Source organism: Chiloscyllium plagiosum, chromosome 7 (assembly GCF_004010195.1).
Source record: "Chiloscyllium plagiosum isolate BGI_BamShark_2017 chromosome 7, ASM401019v2, whole genome shotgun sequence".
In the NCBI taxonomy this organism is placed as follows: domain Eukaryota; kingdom Metazoa; phylum Chordata; class Chondrichthyes; order Orectolobiformes; family Hemiscylliidae; genus Chiloscyllium; species Chiloscyllium plagiosum.
The window spans coordinates 22,967,620-22,980,755 of NC_057716.1; the positions used below are offsets into that span (position 1 = coordinate 22,967,620).

The 13,136-nt window shown below is 40.3% G+C and overlaps 1 protein-coding gene across 8 annotated transcripts in view; it reads right to left on the reverse strand.

Moving 5' to 3' along the window:
- Nucleotides 1-13,136, reverse strand: part of agap1 (ArfGAP with GTPase domain, ankyrin repeat and PH domain 1) — a 765,714-nt gene that overhangs the window by 287,002 nt on the left and 465,576 nt on the right. The gene's annotated exons all lie outside the window — the stretch shown is intronic.

Consider the following 13,136-nt stretch of genomic DNA (forward strand, 5'->3'; position numbering starts at 1 on the left):
GGATATTGTTTATTCAAATACCATTGTTGTTATTTTGACATATTCTGGTTTGGGAATCTTTTCTCTATACCAAGTTCAGAATCTGTATAATTATTAGTGGTAGAGGATAGATCACCAGCCAGTCTAAACAGAAGAGGCACTTGTCTTATGTGACAAGGTGGTTTACTGCAAAATAGCAATAACTACAGTGTACAACACTAACTATGAAGGACTCTCGCGATCTGTAAAAGGATAGATCTGCTCACTCCAGGTACAAAGGGAAAAAAAAAGAGAACAAAGAATGGTACAGCACAGGGACAGGTCCTTTGGCCCACCAAGACTGCACTGACATGATGTCTTTATAAACTAAAAACCTTTTGCCTATACACTGTCTGTATCCTTCTATTCTGTGCCCATTCATGTATCTGTCAAGTTGCCTCTTAAACATTGCTGTTGGATCCACCTTTTCTCGCAGCACATTCCAGACACTTACCAATTTCTGCGTAAAAAGTCTGACTCTCACATCTTCTTTAAACATACCCCCTTTTACCTTAAACCTATGGAATCTAATCATTGACATTTCTACCGTGCGACAAAAAACTGACTATCCATGCCTGTCATAATTTTGTAATCTTCTATCAAGTCACTCAATATCCTTCAATGTCCAGGTGAAAATAAACCAGGTTTGTCCAATCTCTCCTCATAGTTAATACCTCCAAGTCAAGTGACATCCTGTTGAACTGTTTCTGTTTTCTCTCCAAAGCCACCACATCTTTCTGGTATGGAAATGTGTTGCTGGAAAAGCGCAGCAGGTCAGGCAGCATCTAGGGAACAGGAGAATCGACGTTTCGGGCATTAGCCCTTCTTCAGGAATGAGGAAAGTTGGTCCAGCAGGCTAAGATAAAAGATAGGGAGGAGGGACTTGGGGGAGGGGCGTCGGAAATGTGATAGGTGGAATTTCTGTTTCTAAACATGTGACTTTTCAATTTTTTTCCAATTATATAGAATGAAGAACAGTACAACACAGGTACAGACCCTTCAACCCACCATATCTGCACCAACATGATATCGTTCTAAAGTAATCTTACCTGCCCGCAAATAGTCTGTATCACTCTATTCCCGGCCTCTTTGTGTCTGTTCAAGTGCCTCTTAAACACTGCTACAGTCTCTACTTCTACCATCTCCCCTGGCAACGCATTCCAGGAAACTATCTAAAATGTGTAAAACACTGTTAGAAATAAATTCTCCTTATGTTACTCTTAAATGGGAGATACCTGATTTTTAAACAGTGTCCCATAGTTCTAGTCTCCTCTATTTAAAGGAAATACCTGCTCAGCATCCACCCTTTCAAGTCACTTTATGTTCTTACAGGCTTTCTTATTTCATTCAGTTTAATTGTTCTAAATTCCAATCTGTTCATCATCCATCCTTCACCAAGATGACACCATCGTCCCCAGGAATTTTCACATCTTGACTTCAGCAACAGATGACTAGTGGTGAGCTGGTTGTTTGGAATGTCAAATTAATCAACTGTATATTGTTCTGAAAGGGTTGATATTGGGGAGTGCTATATCTGATAGCTGCTCAGAGCACAAACCCGGTGAAGCTTAGTTCTCAACACCATTACTTGATCTTGACGGTAGAAAAAAATTGATTATACATTGGGTATCTGTTTTTAATACCTATTCTCATGGTCTACGTATTGATGGACTTGATTCAATGGGGTTTGATATATTGGAATGATAGGCACTAGACTTTCGGTAGGTATTTTGTGTGAGCCATGGATTTTGTTAGCGAACCTTTGAAAATAATAACATGAATAATTTCCACTCCCAACACTTCCCACCCCCCCCCACCATGCAAACACAAAAGGTCCAACACCTGCCCATTTACTTCTTCCATCCTCACTATCCACAGCCCAGGAGATACCTTCCCCTTGAAGCAGCGATCTATCTGCACTTCCCTCCTAGTATAATGTATTTGCTGCTCACAATGCCTTCTGGTCTACATTGGTAAGACGAAACACAGACTGAGCAACTGCTTTACAAACACCCATGTTCTGTTTGCAGAAATGACCCTGAGCTTCCAGTTGTCTGCCATTTCAACACATGACCATGTTCCAAGGCTAATATCTCTTTCTCAGGCTTGCTGCAGCGAAGCTCAGCACAAGCTGGAAGAACAGTACATCATTTTCTACTTGGGGACCCTGTAGCCATCAATAATTTTATTCGAGGTCAATCATTTTAGCCCTGAGCATCTTCTCCCACGTCCTTAACCCAACTACCAGACACCAGACCTTGCCATCACTGGGCTGCTGCCGCAAATCCATTGTCAGCCTCTAATCGTGCTCATTAGCAGCAATTGATTCTCTCCGACTGATCTTTACCCATTCCTTTGCCTGCCCAGTTATTTTTCCTCTTTCTGGGCTCCACCTCCACCAATTGTTTACTCTTCCACCTTCCATCCACCCCATCTTCAACATATACACCAACCCTTCCTTAACTAAAATCAGTTCTGAAGAAGGGTCACTGGACCTGAATGTTAACGGTTTTCTTTCCGCAGATGCTGCCAGAGCTGTTGAGATTTTCCAGCAATTTGCTTTTGTTTCAGATTTCGATCATCTGAGGTTCTTCAGTCTCTCAATGATTTTCAAACTGTAGTAATTCCCTCTCTATAAGTTCACTTCCTGAGCTGTGATCATAGGTCTGTGTTTTAACTTACCATCCCTTTAAATTTATGCTTTCTCCAACCTAACATATTAATTTAATGATCGGGCTGTCTGTCCTTGCACTAACAGTTTATTTGACCTTAAAATTTATCTTCTTCAATATCAGTAATGTAATTGAGATATTAATGTGAGCAGAGAGTCATACAGTATGGAAAAAGACCCTTTGTCCAACTCGTTCATGCCAAACAGGTTTCCCAAACTGAACTAGTTCCATTCGTGTGCATCTGGCCTGTATGCCTTTAAACCTTCCTATTCATGCATATGTCCAAATATCTTTTAAATGTGGTATTTAATCTCACATCTACCACTTCCCCTGGTAGTTCATTCCATACATTCACCACCCACTGTGTGTAAAAACAAGTGCCCCTCAGGTCCCTTTTAAATCTTTTCCTGCTTACCTTAAACCAATGCCTCCAGTTTTAGACTTCTGTACCCTGGGGAAAAGACCTTGGCTTTTCACCCTATCTATGCCTCTCATGATTTTAGAAAACACTGTAAGGTCATCCCTCAACCTCCTACACTCCAGACAAAACGGTACCTGATAGTTCAGGTACCGTTACAACATTTAGTAAGCAATCTACCATGCGGAAACTTGTTGAAGGCCTTACTAAAGTCCATGTAGACAACAGACATCTATCTTCTTGGTCACCTCTTACAAAAAAACTCAAAGTTGGAGACATGATTTTCCATGCACAACACCATGTTGGCTGCTGGACCAACTTTCCTCATTCCTGAAGAAGGGCTAATGCCCGAAACGTCGATTCTCCTGTTCCCTAGATGCTGCCTGACCTGCTGCGCTTTTCCAGCAACACATTTCCATCTCTGATCTCCAGCATCTGCAGACCTCACTTTCTCCTCACATCTTTCTGGTAGTGTGGTGGCCAGAGCTGTATGAAATATTTCAAATCTAGCCTAAGCAAAGTTCTAATCAACTGCAACATGACTAAACAGTTTATACATTCTATGCCCCAACCAATGAAGGCAAGCATGCTGTATGCCTTCTTGACCATCTTTTATATTTATGCTACCACTTTCAGGGAACTGTGCACCTGTATGCCTAGATCTCTCTGTATGTTGATACTATTAACGGTTCTACCATTTATTATATACTTCCCTCCTGCATTAGAGTCCCCCCTAAGAGCACCACCTCGTATTTGTTCAGATTAAACTCCATCTGCCATTTCACCACCCAAATCTCCAATCGATTTAAAACCTGCTGTATTCTCTGGCGATCCTTCTCACCATCCAATCAGAGGCTCCTTCAATCTTTGTGTCATCTGTAAACTTACTAATCAGGCCACCTACATTCTCCTCCAAATTATTTGTATATATTACAAACAACAAGGGTCCCAGCCACTGATCCCTGCAGAATACCATGGTCACAGATCTCCACAGCGAAAAAAAAATTCTTCTACCACTACACTATTTTCTATGACTCATGATTTGGCAGAGTCAGTGTTGGACTGGGGTAGACAAAGTTAAAAATCACAGCACCAGGTTATAGTCCAACAGGTTTATTTGGAAGCACTAGCTTTCGAAGCGCCGCTTCTTCATCAGGTAGTTGTGAAGCAGAACCATAAAGACATAGAATTTATAGTAAAAGATCAAATTGATACAATGATACATTGAACAAACCTAGATTGTTAAGTCTTTCATCTTTTAGAATGGATTTGCTGGTTTTGGTTCCTTAATATGTTAATCCCAGAACCTTTTTTCAGTCACATTCTCAAGGTAATTCTCAAGAAAAGGTGACACCTCAGCTCAGACAATACCTTAAAAGTGTGAGTCAGACTGGTTCTATTTCCAAAATGGAATTTACAAATATTATATGGATTCATTGCCTGCTTGCAGGTTCTGCATTTTTTTGAGCAAAATAGAATGTATCTGCAAATACAAATTCAGCCCATAAATGTGTGTGTGCACATGCAGGAGAGAGAGACAAAGTGTATGTGTGCATGTGAGAGTAATGCACTTGAGTGTGTGTGTTTGTGTCTGTACAAGCTTGGTAAGGCGTGTGTGTGTGCGTGAGTGAGAGAGTGAGGGAGAGAGAGAGAGAGACGGGGCATAAGCCTGCAAGAGCGTGGGTGAGTGTGTGAGGTGTACGTGTGATTTTGAATTTCTATGACTCATGAAGAATTCAACTGACTTCACCCAAAGACTGTGCAACATAATGAGATTGTACTGAGCACAACGTTAACATAAACATTCATGATTTCAGAACCATTACTTCATAGATAATGTAGCAGAGATCTGGATGATTTCAGGTTTATGATGATTGAATGTGGGAGGCCTACCCGAAGTGCATTTGAATAGTCAAGTTTAGAGGTAGCAAAACCATAAATGTTGGTTCAGCAACAGATGATACAGGGATTCGGTCATAGAGAAAACCAAGACAGAAATAAACAATCTTAGTAACGGTGCAGGTATGTTGTTAGAAGCTCAATTTGGGTCTCAAAATTGATGCCAACATTTTTGATGGTCCGATTTAGTCTCAGACAGTTGCCCAGGTGGGGGACGGACAACACTAAACAACTGAAATTGGCAGGTGGACTAAACGTGACAGTAAATCTTGATTATCCAGTACTGCATGGCAGACAAGCAGTCTGACAATGACAGTATAGGGGATCAACAGGAGCAATGAAGATGTAGTCTTTAGAGTGTATGTAAAGCGATGATTTTGGACATAGTTGCCAAGGAATAGGATGGAGCCTGAGAGTGAAACTTAGAGGACTACAGAGGTAGTGGTCCAGAGCAAACGACTTCACTGGAAATTCTCTGGCTACATGCAAAAGCAAGGTGGAATGAGGAGTTTTGGATGGTCTTAAGTCTTCAGTCTACCCAGCTAGGATGGTAATGGCGAAACGTCGACTCTCCTGCTGCTCGGATGTTGCCTGACCGACTGCGTTTCCAGCACCACACTTTTCGACTTTCATTTATTCATTCTTTGGATTTTTAGGTTTTGAATCAGTAACTGGTGAGTTTTATGTGCATCTGAAATTAACAACTGGTAAGCATTTCTGTGGTCATGGTGATTTCTCTTAAAAACTGTCTTTGAGACTTGGGTTTACAGTGAATGGATTCATGCACTTTGAATGGATTTTTGTGACTGAGAAAGTTAAACAATGGGGCCTCCAGCCTGTTAGAAATTCCTGGATCATATTTTATTAAGCTTAAGGGAAACTTAGAGAGGGAGACTTTCGGGTTTCAGTTTTTACGTTGAGTTTGGAGCAGTCCTGTGAAGTCTTTGGAATAAGGTATCTGCATGGATTAGTGCTCCTAAGGGAAGTATACATAGCAAACTGGAAACAAAAAACAGAAACTGCTGGAGAAACTCAGCAGGTCTGGCAACATCTGAGGAGAGTAATCAGAGTTAACATTTCGGTTCCAGTGACCCTTCCTCAGAACAATTAAGTTACCTTAGAGTGAAGAGTGAGTGTTAGTCCCAGATCAGAACTGTTGGGACAATATCCTGATGAAGTTATTTAAGGCTGAGTACATTTATGCAGGTGTGTGATAGCTAAAGGAAGAGGCTATCAGCAACTTTAATCTAAAAGTTGAAGTCAAAAGTGATTCAAATCTGTGTTGTTACATAGCTAAGTTGACTGGACGGCTGGTTTGTGATGCAGAATGGTGCCAACAGTGTATTTCCAATTCCTCTTACTTGACGCATAGTGACCTTCAAGTTAAACTACCAGTCATCACCAATGACAGAGCAACGTTATGGTCTGGTAAGAGTATGGCGACTTTACTCTGGTGTGAGTATTTTGAGCGGTGTTTTAGGCGCTATGTCTTGGATTTGTTCTGGATAACATCCGAAAACTGTTTTGTTCCTTTTCAAATTATTAAAGTGTGTTTGAGATTATTACTTATACAGCATACATAAATTTGAATTATAAGTAGATGGATTCTGTTTTATTTTCATTCTTTTGTTAATAAACTACTGAGTCCTTACAAATCCGTGACAGACCACTTTGTTCAACCTAAACTAAAAATATTATCTATCAAGCCAGGTTCCTGTCTGTGAATAACTTGTCCAGTAAGAACATCAGCTGGGACTAAAACAATCCTCTATATTGCCCTTGTCTACTCTTCATGTTTTTCTTTAAATAATTCAAAACAGTTATTTAATCATGATCTGCCTTTTAGAAAATACACGCTGACTTTTTTTAAACATTAGATCCTCTTATCTTTAGATGCTTTGTTTCTGATCTTGCAGTAAAGATTCAAGAATCTTCCTATCACTGTCATTAACTGATCTATAGTTCTTAGGATATTTCTTTTCCCTTTTTGTTGCTACTGGCTCTCTAGCACTCTTCCCGCATCTGCTGAATTTTCATCTGTCGTTATTAGAGTACCGGTTATCTCCTTAATGGCATCTTGAGAATCTGCAAGTGTAATCCATAACCCAGGGCTTTAAGTTACAGATGGTTTAATGGCTTATCAGAATATGGAAAGAGAGAGTGGGCCATTTTAGGCTTACTGTAATGAGAAGGGAATCATTGCCAATCTAGCTGTGCGAGACCCCTTGGGGATGAGCAACCATAACATGATAGAATTTTGTTATCAAGATGGAGGGCAATAGTGTTGATTCAGAGACTAGGGTGCTGAATCTTAATTAATGCAAACTATGAAGATATGAGGTATGAGTTGGCCTTGATAGACTGGGGAGAGTTACTTAAAGACATGACAGTGGACAACGGGCAATGGCAAACATTCATGGAATGCATGGGGGAACTGTAATAACTGTTTATTCCTATCCAGCACAAAAGCAAAATGGGTAAGCGGGCCAGTCCACGGATTACAAAGGAAATAAGAGATAGTATCCAATCCAAGGGAGAAGCATACAGATTGGCCAAGAAAATAATAGGTCTGAGGTTTAAGAGCAGTTTAGAATTCATTAAAGGAGGACGAAGGAATTGATTGAGAAGGAGAAAATACAGTATGAAAGTAAGCTTGCAAGGAACATAAAGACTGACACTAAGAGTTTCTCTCAGTATATGAAGAGAAAGAGATTAGTGAAGATAAATGTAGGTCCCCTACAGACAGAAATGTGGGAATGTATAATAGGAAACAAAGAAATGGATGAGCAACTGAATACGTACTTTGGTTCCATCTTCACAAATCGGGACACCAATCAGATGACAAATGTTGGAGAAAGCAAGATTTAGTGACAGTGAAGAACTGAGGGAAAACAACAATAATAGAGAAATGGTGCTGGGAAAATTGAGAGGATTTGAAGGTGGATAAATCCTCCAGGCCTGATAATCTACACCCCAGAATACTTAAGGAAATGGCTTTCAAAATAGTGGATGCATTGGTGGTCATCTTCCAGGATTCTATAGACTCTGGAAGAGTCCCTGCAGATTGGAGGGTAGCTAATGTTACTCTAATATTCAAAAAGGGAGGTAGAGAGAAACCAGGAAATTACAGACCTGTAAGTCTAACTTCAGTAGTGGGGCAAGTTCTCAAATCCATTATCAAGGACTTTATAGCAGAGCATTTAGAAAGCAGTGGCAGAGTCACATGGATTTATGAAGGGGAAATCATGCTCGACAAATCTATTGGAATTCTATGAAGGTGTAACTAGTAGAGTTGCAAAGGGGAAGCCAGTTGATAAGGTATATTTGGACTTTCGGAAAGCATTTGTCAATGTCCCGCGTAAGAGATTATTGTGCAAGATTAAAGCATGTGGGATTGGTGTTACAATCCTAGCTATTCACAATATATATTAATGATTTAGATGAGGGAACATTTCAAAGTTTGAGAATGATACCAAGTAGGGTGGGAGGGTGAAGTGTAATGAGCATGCAGAGGTCCTTCAGCATGATCTGGACAGGTTGGGTGAGTGGGCAAATCAATGGCAGATGCAGTGTAATTTGGATAAATGAGAGGTTATTTACTTTGGAAGCAACAACAAGGCAGCAGATTATTACCTGAATGGCTGTAAATTGAGACAGCGGAGTGTGCAGCGAGACCCGGGTGTCCTTGTCCACTCGTTGGTGGTAAGCATGCAGGTGGAGTAGGCGGTAAAGAAGGCAAATGGTTTGGTGACCTTCATTGTGAGGGGCTTCGAGTACAGGAGCCGGGACGTGTTGTTGCAGTTATACTGGGCCTTGGTGAGGCCATACTGAGAATATTGTGGGCAATTTTGGTCTCCTTTTCTGAGGAAGAATGCTCTTGTTCTTGATGGAGTGCAGCAAAGGTTTACCAGGCTGATTCTGGGGATGGTGGGACCAATGTACAAGGAGAAATTGACTAGGTTAGGATTGTTTTCACTGGAGATCAGACAAGTGAGGGGGGATCTCATAGAGACTTACAAGAGTCTAACAGGACTAAACAGGGTAGATACAGGGAGGATATGGGTATGTCCAGAACCGGGGTGGGGTCACAGTCTGAGGATTCAGGATAGACCATTTAGGATGGAGATGAAGAGACATTTTTTCACCAAAGAGTGGTGAGCCTGTGGAATTCATTGCCACAGGAAGTAATTGATGCCAAAACATTGAATCTATTCAAGAGACGGGTAGATATAGCATTTGGGGGCGAATGAGATCAAAGATTATGGTGAGAAAGCAGGATTAGGCTATTGAGTTGGACAAGGAGCTATTATTGTGATGAATGGCGGAGCAGATTCAAAAGGTCAAGCGGCCTGTTCCTGTCTTCAATGTTTCTACGTTACAACACCAAAATAGTAATTTCAGATGGACTTGGAAAGAGAACAGGGTGGCACAGGGATTTGAAGAATTTTTGACACAGATGCCAGAATAAATTTCTTTACACGACAATGATGGACAGCTGGAATACTTTGCCAATGTCTTCCTATGCAATGGTGCAGTTTGATAGAGAGGAGGGAAACAGAGACCGTTCATAATTGTGAGTATCTGTTGGAATCTCTGTGCCGTCAGTGAAAGATCCTGAGCACCAAACATCCAGCTGAACGGAGAGGCAGTTTATCCTAACTGACAGTGTCACATTCTATTCTGCATTTAGATATTAGCAATTAATCATCTGTTTTAATTACCCATCAGACTGAAATTTATTGATGTGAGCAAAAATTATTAGTGTAATATTTCCTGTCATGTATATATTTTTTTCAAAACAGAATCAAGCCCTAAGGACTCAGAGTTGGGTTTCTTTCATATTAGCTTGATTTGCCATCAACACATGACTCCTCTGCCACTGTGCATGCTGCCATCACAACATTTTCCCAACCACATTAGAATAATTACTGAAAGAACAGGTTACAAGTCCTGCTTCCTTTATCCTGTGTCTGCATGTAGAGAAAGGATCAACCACTTTACTAGGAAGCTTTAAATATCCCCTACTACACACAAGCACCAAGCTCTGATGGACAAGGTTTCTTCAGATCCCCATCTTTGTGATGAGGTGAGAGCGTCTCACTGTCGTGTTACCACTTTTATGTCAGGAGCAACATCACTGAGCAATCTCCTGTTAAATAGGAGTATCATTAATGATGCATGATCTTGCGTTAAATGGCAACATTAAGCAATCTCCAATTAAGTGGAGAGTCCTCTAGTCGGACTGCTTTCGCTCCTTCCTTTAAAGCAAATGATGCCCCAAATGGAAAACAACAATTGTGATTATTTCAAAATGTGTTCTCTTTGCTTCTCAATATTTACAGTGGCCGCTGTAAGAAATTACATAATAATGGAGATTAATTTATCTAACAAAAACTGCATTGATTCAGTACATTTAATCTAGTAAAACATCCTATGATACGGAAAAAGAGCATCATCAGTCAAAACAAAATAGTGAATCACATAAACTTGGTGAAAGAGGTAAGTTTTGAGGACACCTTCAAGAATGAAATGTGAAAAGGTTTGAGAACAGAATTCAGAGGTTAGGGCACTGAACACAATGCCACCAAATGGTGCAATGAAGGAAATATAATTACAGTCATAGAGCCATGGAGTCATAGAGGGACAGCACGGTCCAACCCGTCTATGCCAACCAGATATTCCAACCCAATCTAGTCCCACCTGCCAACATCTGGTCCATATCCCTCTAAACCCTTCTTATTGACATAGCCATCCAGATGCCTTTTAAAATGTTGCAATTGTACTAGCCTCCACCACTTCCTCTGGCAGCTCATTCCACACACGCACCATCCTTTGCATGAAAAGGTTGCCTCTTAGGTCTCTTTTATATCTTTCCCCTCTCACCCTAAACCTATGGTCTCTAGTTCTGGACTCCACCACCCCAGGGAAAAGACATTATTTATTTATCCCATCCATGTCCCTCATGATTTTATAAACCTCAATAAGGTCACCCCTCAACCTCCAACGGTCCAGGGAAAACAGCCCTAGCCTATTCAATCTCTCCCTATAGCTCAAATCCTCCAACCCTGGTAACATCCTTGTAAGTCTTTTCTGAATCCTTTCAGGTTTCACAACATCTTTCACAATATTCCAACACTGGCCTAACCAATGTCCTGTACAACCGCAATATGACCTCCCAACTCCTGTACTCAATACTCTGACCAATAAAGGAAAGCATACCAAACACCTCCTTCACTACCCTATCTACCTGCAACTCTACTTTCAAGGAGCTATGAACCTACACTCCAAGGTCTCTTTGCTCAGCAACACTCCCTAGGATCTTATCATTAAGTGTATAAGTCCTGCTATTATTTGCTTTCTCAAAATGCAACACCTCATATTTATGTGAATTAAATTCCATCTGCAGCTCCTCAGCCCATTGGCTAATCTGATCAAGATGCCTTTATAATCCCAGATAACCTTCTTCGCTGTCCACCACACCTCCAATTTTGGTGTCATCTGCAAACTTACTTACTATACCTCTTATGCTCACATCCAAATCATTTAGATAAATGACGAAGAGTAGTGGACCCAGCACCGATCCTTGTGGCACTCCACTGGGAAAAACAACACTCCACCACCACCCTCTGTCTTCTACCTTTGAGCCAGTTCTGTATCCAAATGGCTAGTTCTCCCTGTATTCCATGAGATCTAACCTTGCTCCCATCAGTCTCCCATGGGGAACCCTGTCGAACGCTTTATGTGGTCAATAATAACTATGATGCTGTAAAAAGGTTTGGCCTGTTTTGTGTTTGACTATGCTAAAGACACAATATGAGTGTAAGTAATCAAGAGTATTTCAAACATTCAACATTGTTTTGTAGGATTGTCTGGCATACCTCCTGAGTGTATTTCATTTCAGCTTCCTTTAAAATTTACCAGTGTGACATGATTTATTCTCAGTCAGTCATATAATTTCATACCAAAAACTCACTATGTTTTAATAAAATGTCACATTAGGGTGCTTGATGTCCAACAGAAAAGCACTCACCCAACAGTAAAGCACCCACCCAACAGTAATCCAGCTATTTTAACTGTCCACAGTCTTGTATCCACTAGAGGGCAATATTATTCCAAATACAAGAGACATCTACATAGAGTTACAATCTGCCTATAGAAACTGTGAATGCTGGAAAGCTGAAAACATACTATTGATTTGACATCATGTGAAGGTAATTTATTTGGTTAGATGGGTTGAGTTAATTGGTCTTTATTCTGTCAGATGCTGGAGGGCCTGCTGTGCACTGACTGAATGGATTTTTGCTATTAAGTAAAAAAAAACACTTTTACCAAATGTAAAAGTAGCTGCAATTTCCAAAGATGAAAACTGATTTAATTGAAGTAAGATTGTCATCTACTAATTTCTCTCTGGTTTTACTACTTGTGCTGCAAAAACTATTGAACACATAGTATTTGCAGCACAGAAACAGGTCATTCGGTCTAAAAGATCTTTATTTCCAAATGAGTCGGATTTTATCCACTCACTCAACCTATCTGTCTGCAAATTTCTCAAAACTTCACATCGCATTTTCTATCAACAAAAGTGTTATTTTGATTGTTGTTTTTAATTGCTCTTCTTGCCCAAGTTACTGATGTAAATTTTCTAAAAAATTACTTACAGCAAAAATTTGGGCCTCAGAACAGACCACTGTGGACTCCAATTATAACATCCTGCCAACCAATGACACATTTATGCTTTCTCTGTTTCCTGCCATGTAGCCAATCTTCTATGCACAGTAATATGTTACCCCCTACACCATGAGCTTTTATTTTCTGCAACAATCTTTGATATGGCGTCTTGTCAAATGCCTTCTGGAAATTCAAATGCAATATATCTACAGGCGCCCAGTTACCCACAACATATGTTACTCCTTAAAAGAAACCTAATAAATTAGCTAAGTAGGATTTCTCTTTGACAAAACCATGCAGACTCTTTCCATTTACTTGATGTTTTCTAATTATGCAGCTATTACCTCAACAATGATCAATTTTAGTACCTTGACCAGGACAAATGTCAAACCAACTGGTCTAACTTTGCAGTGTTCTGCTTCTCTCCTTTCTTGAATATTGGGGTTATATTTCCTATTTTG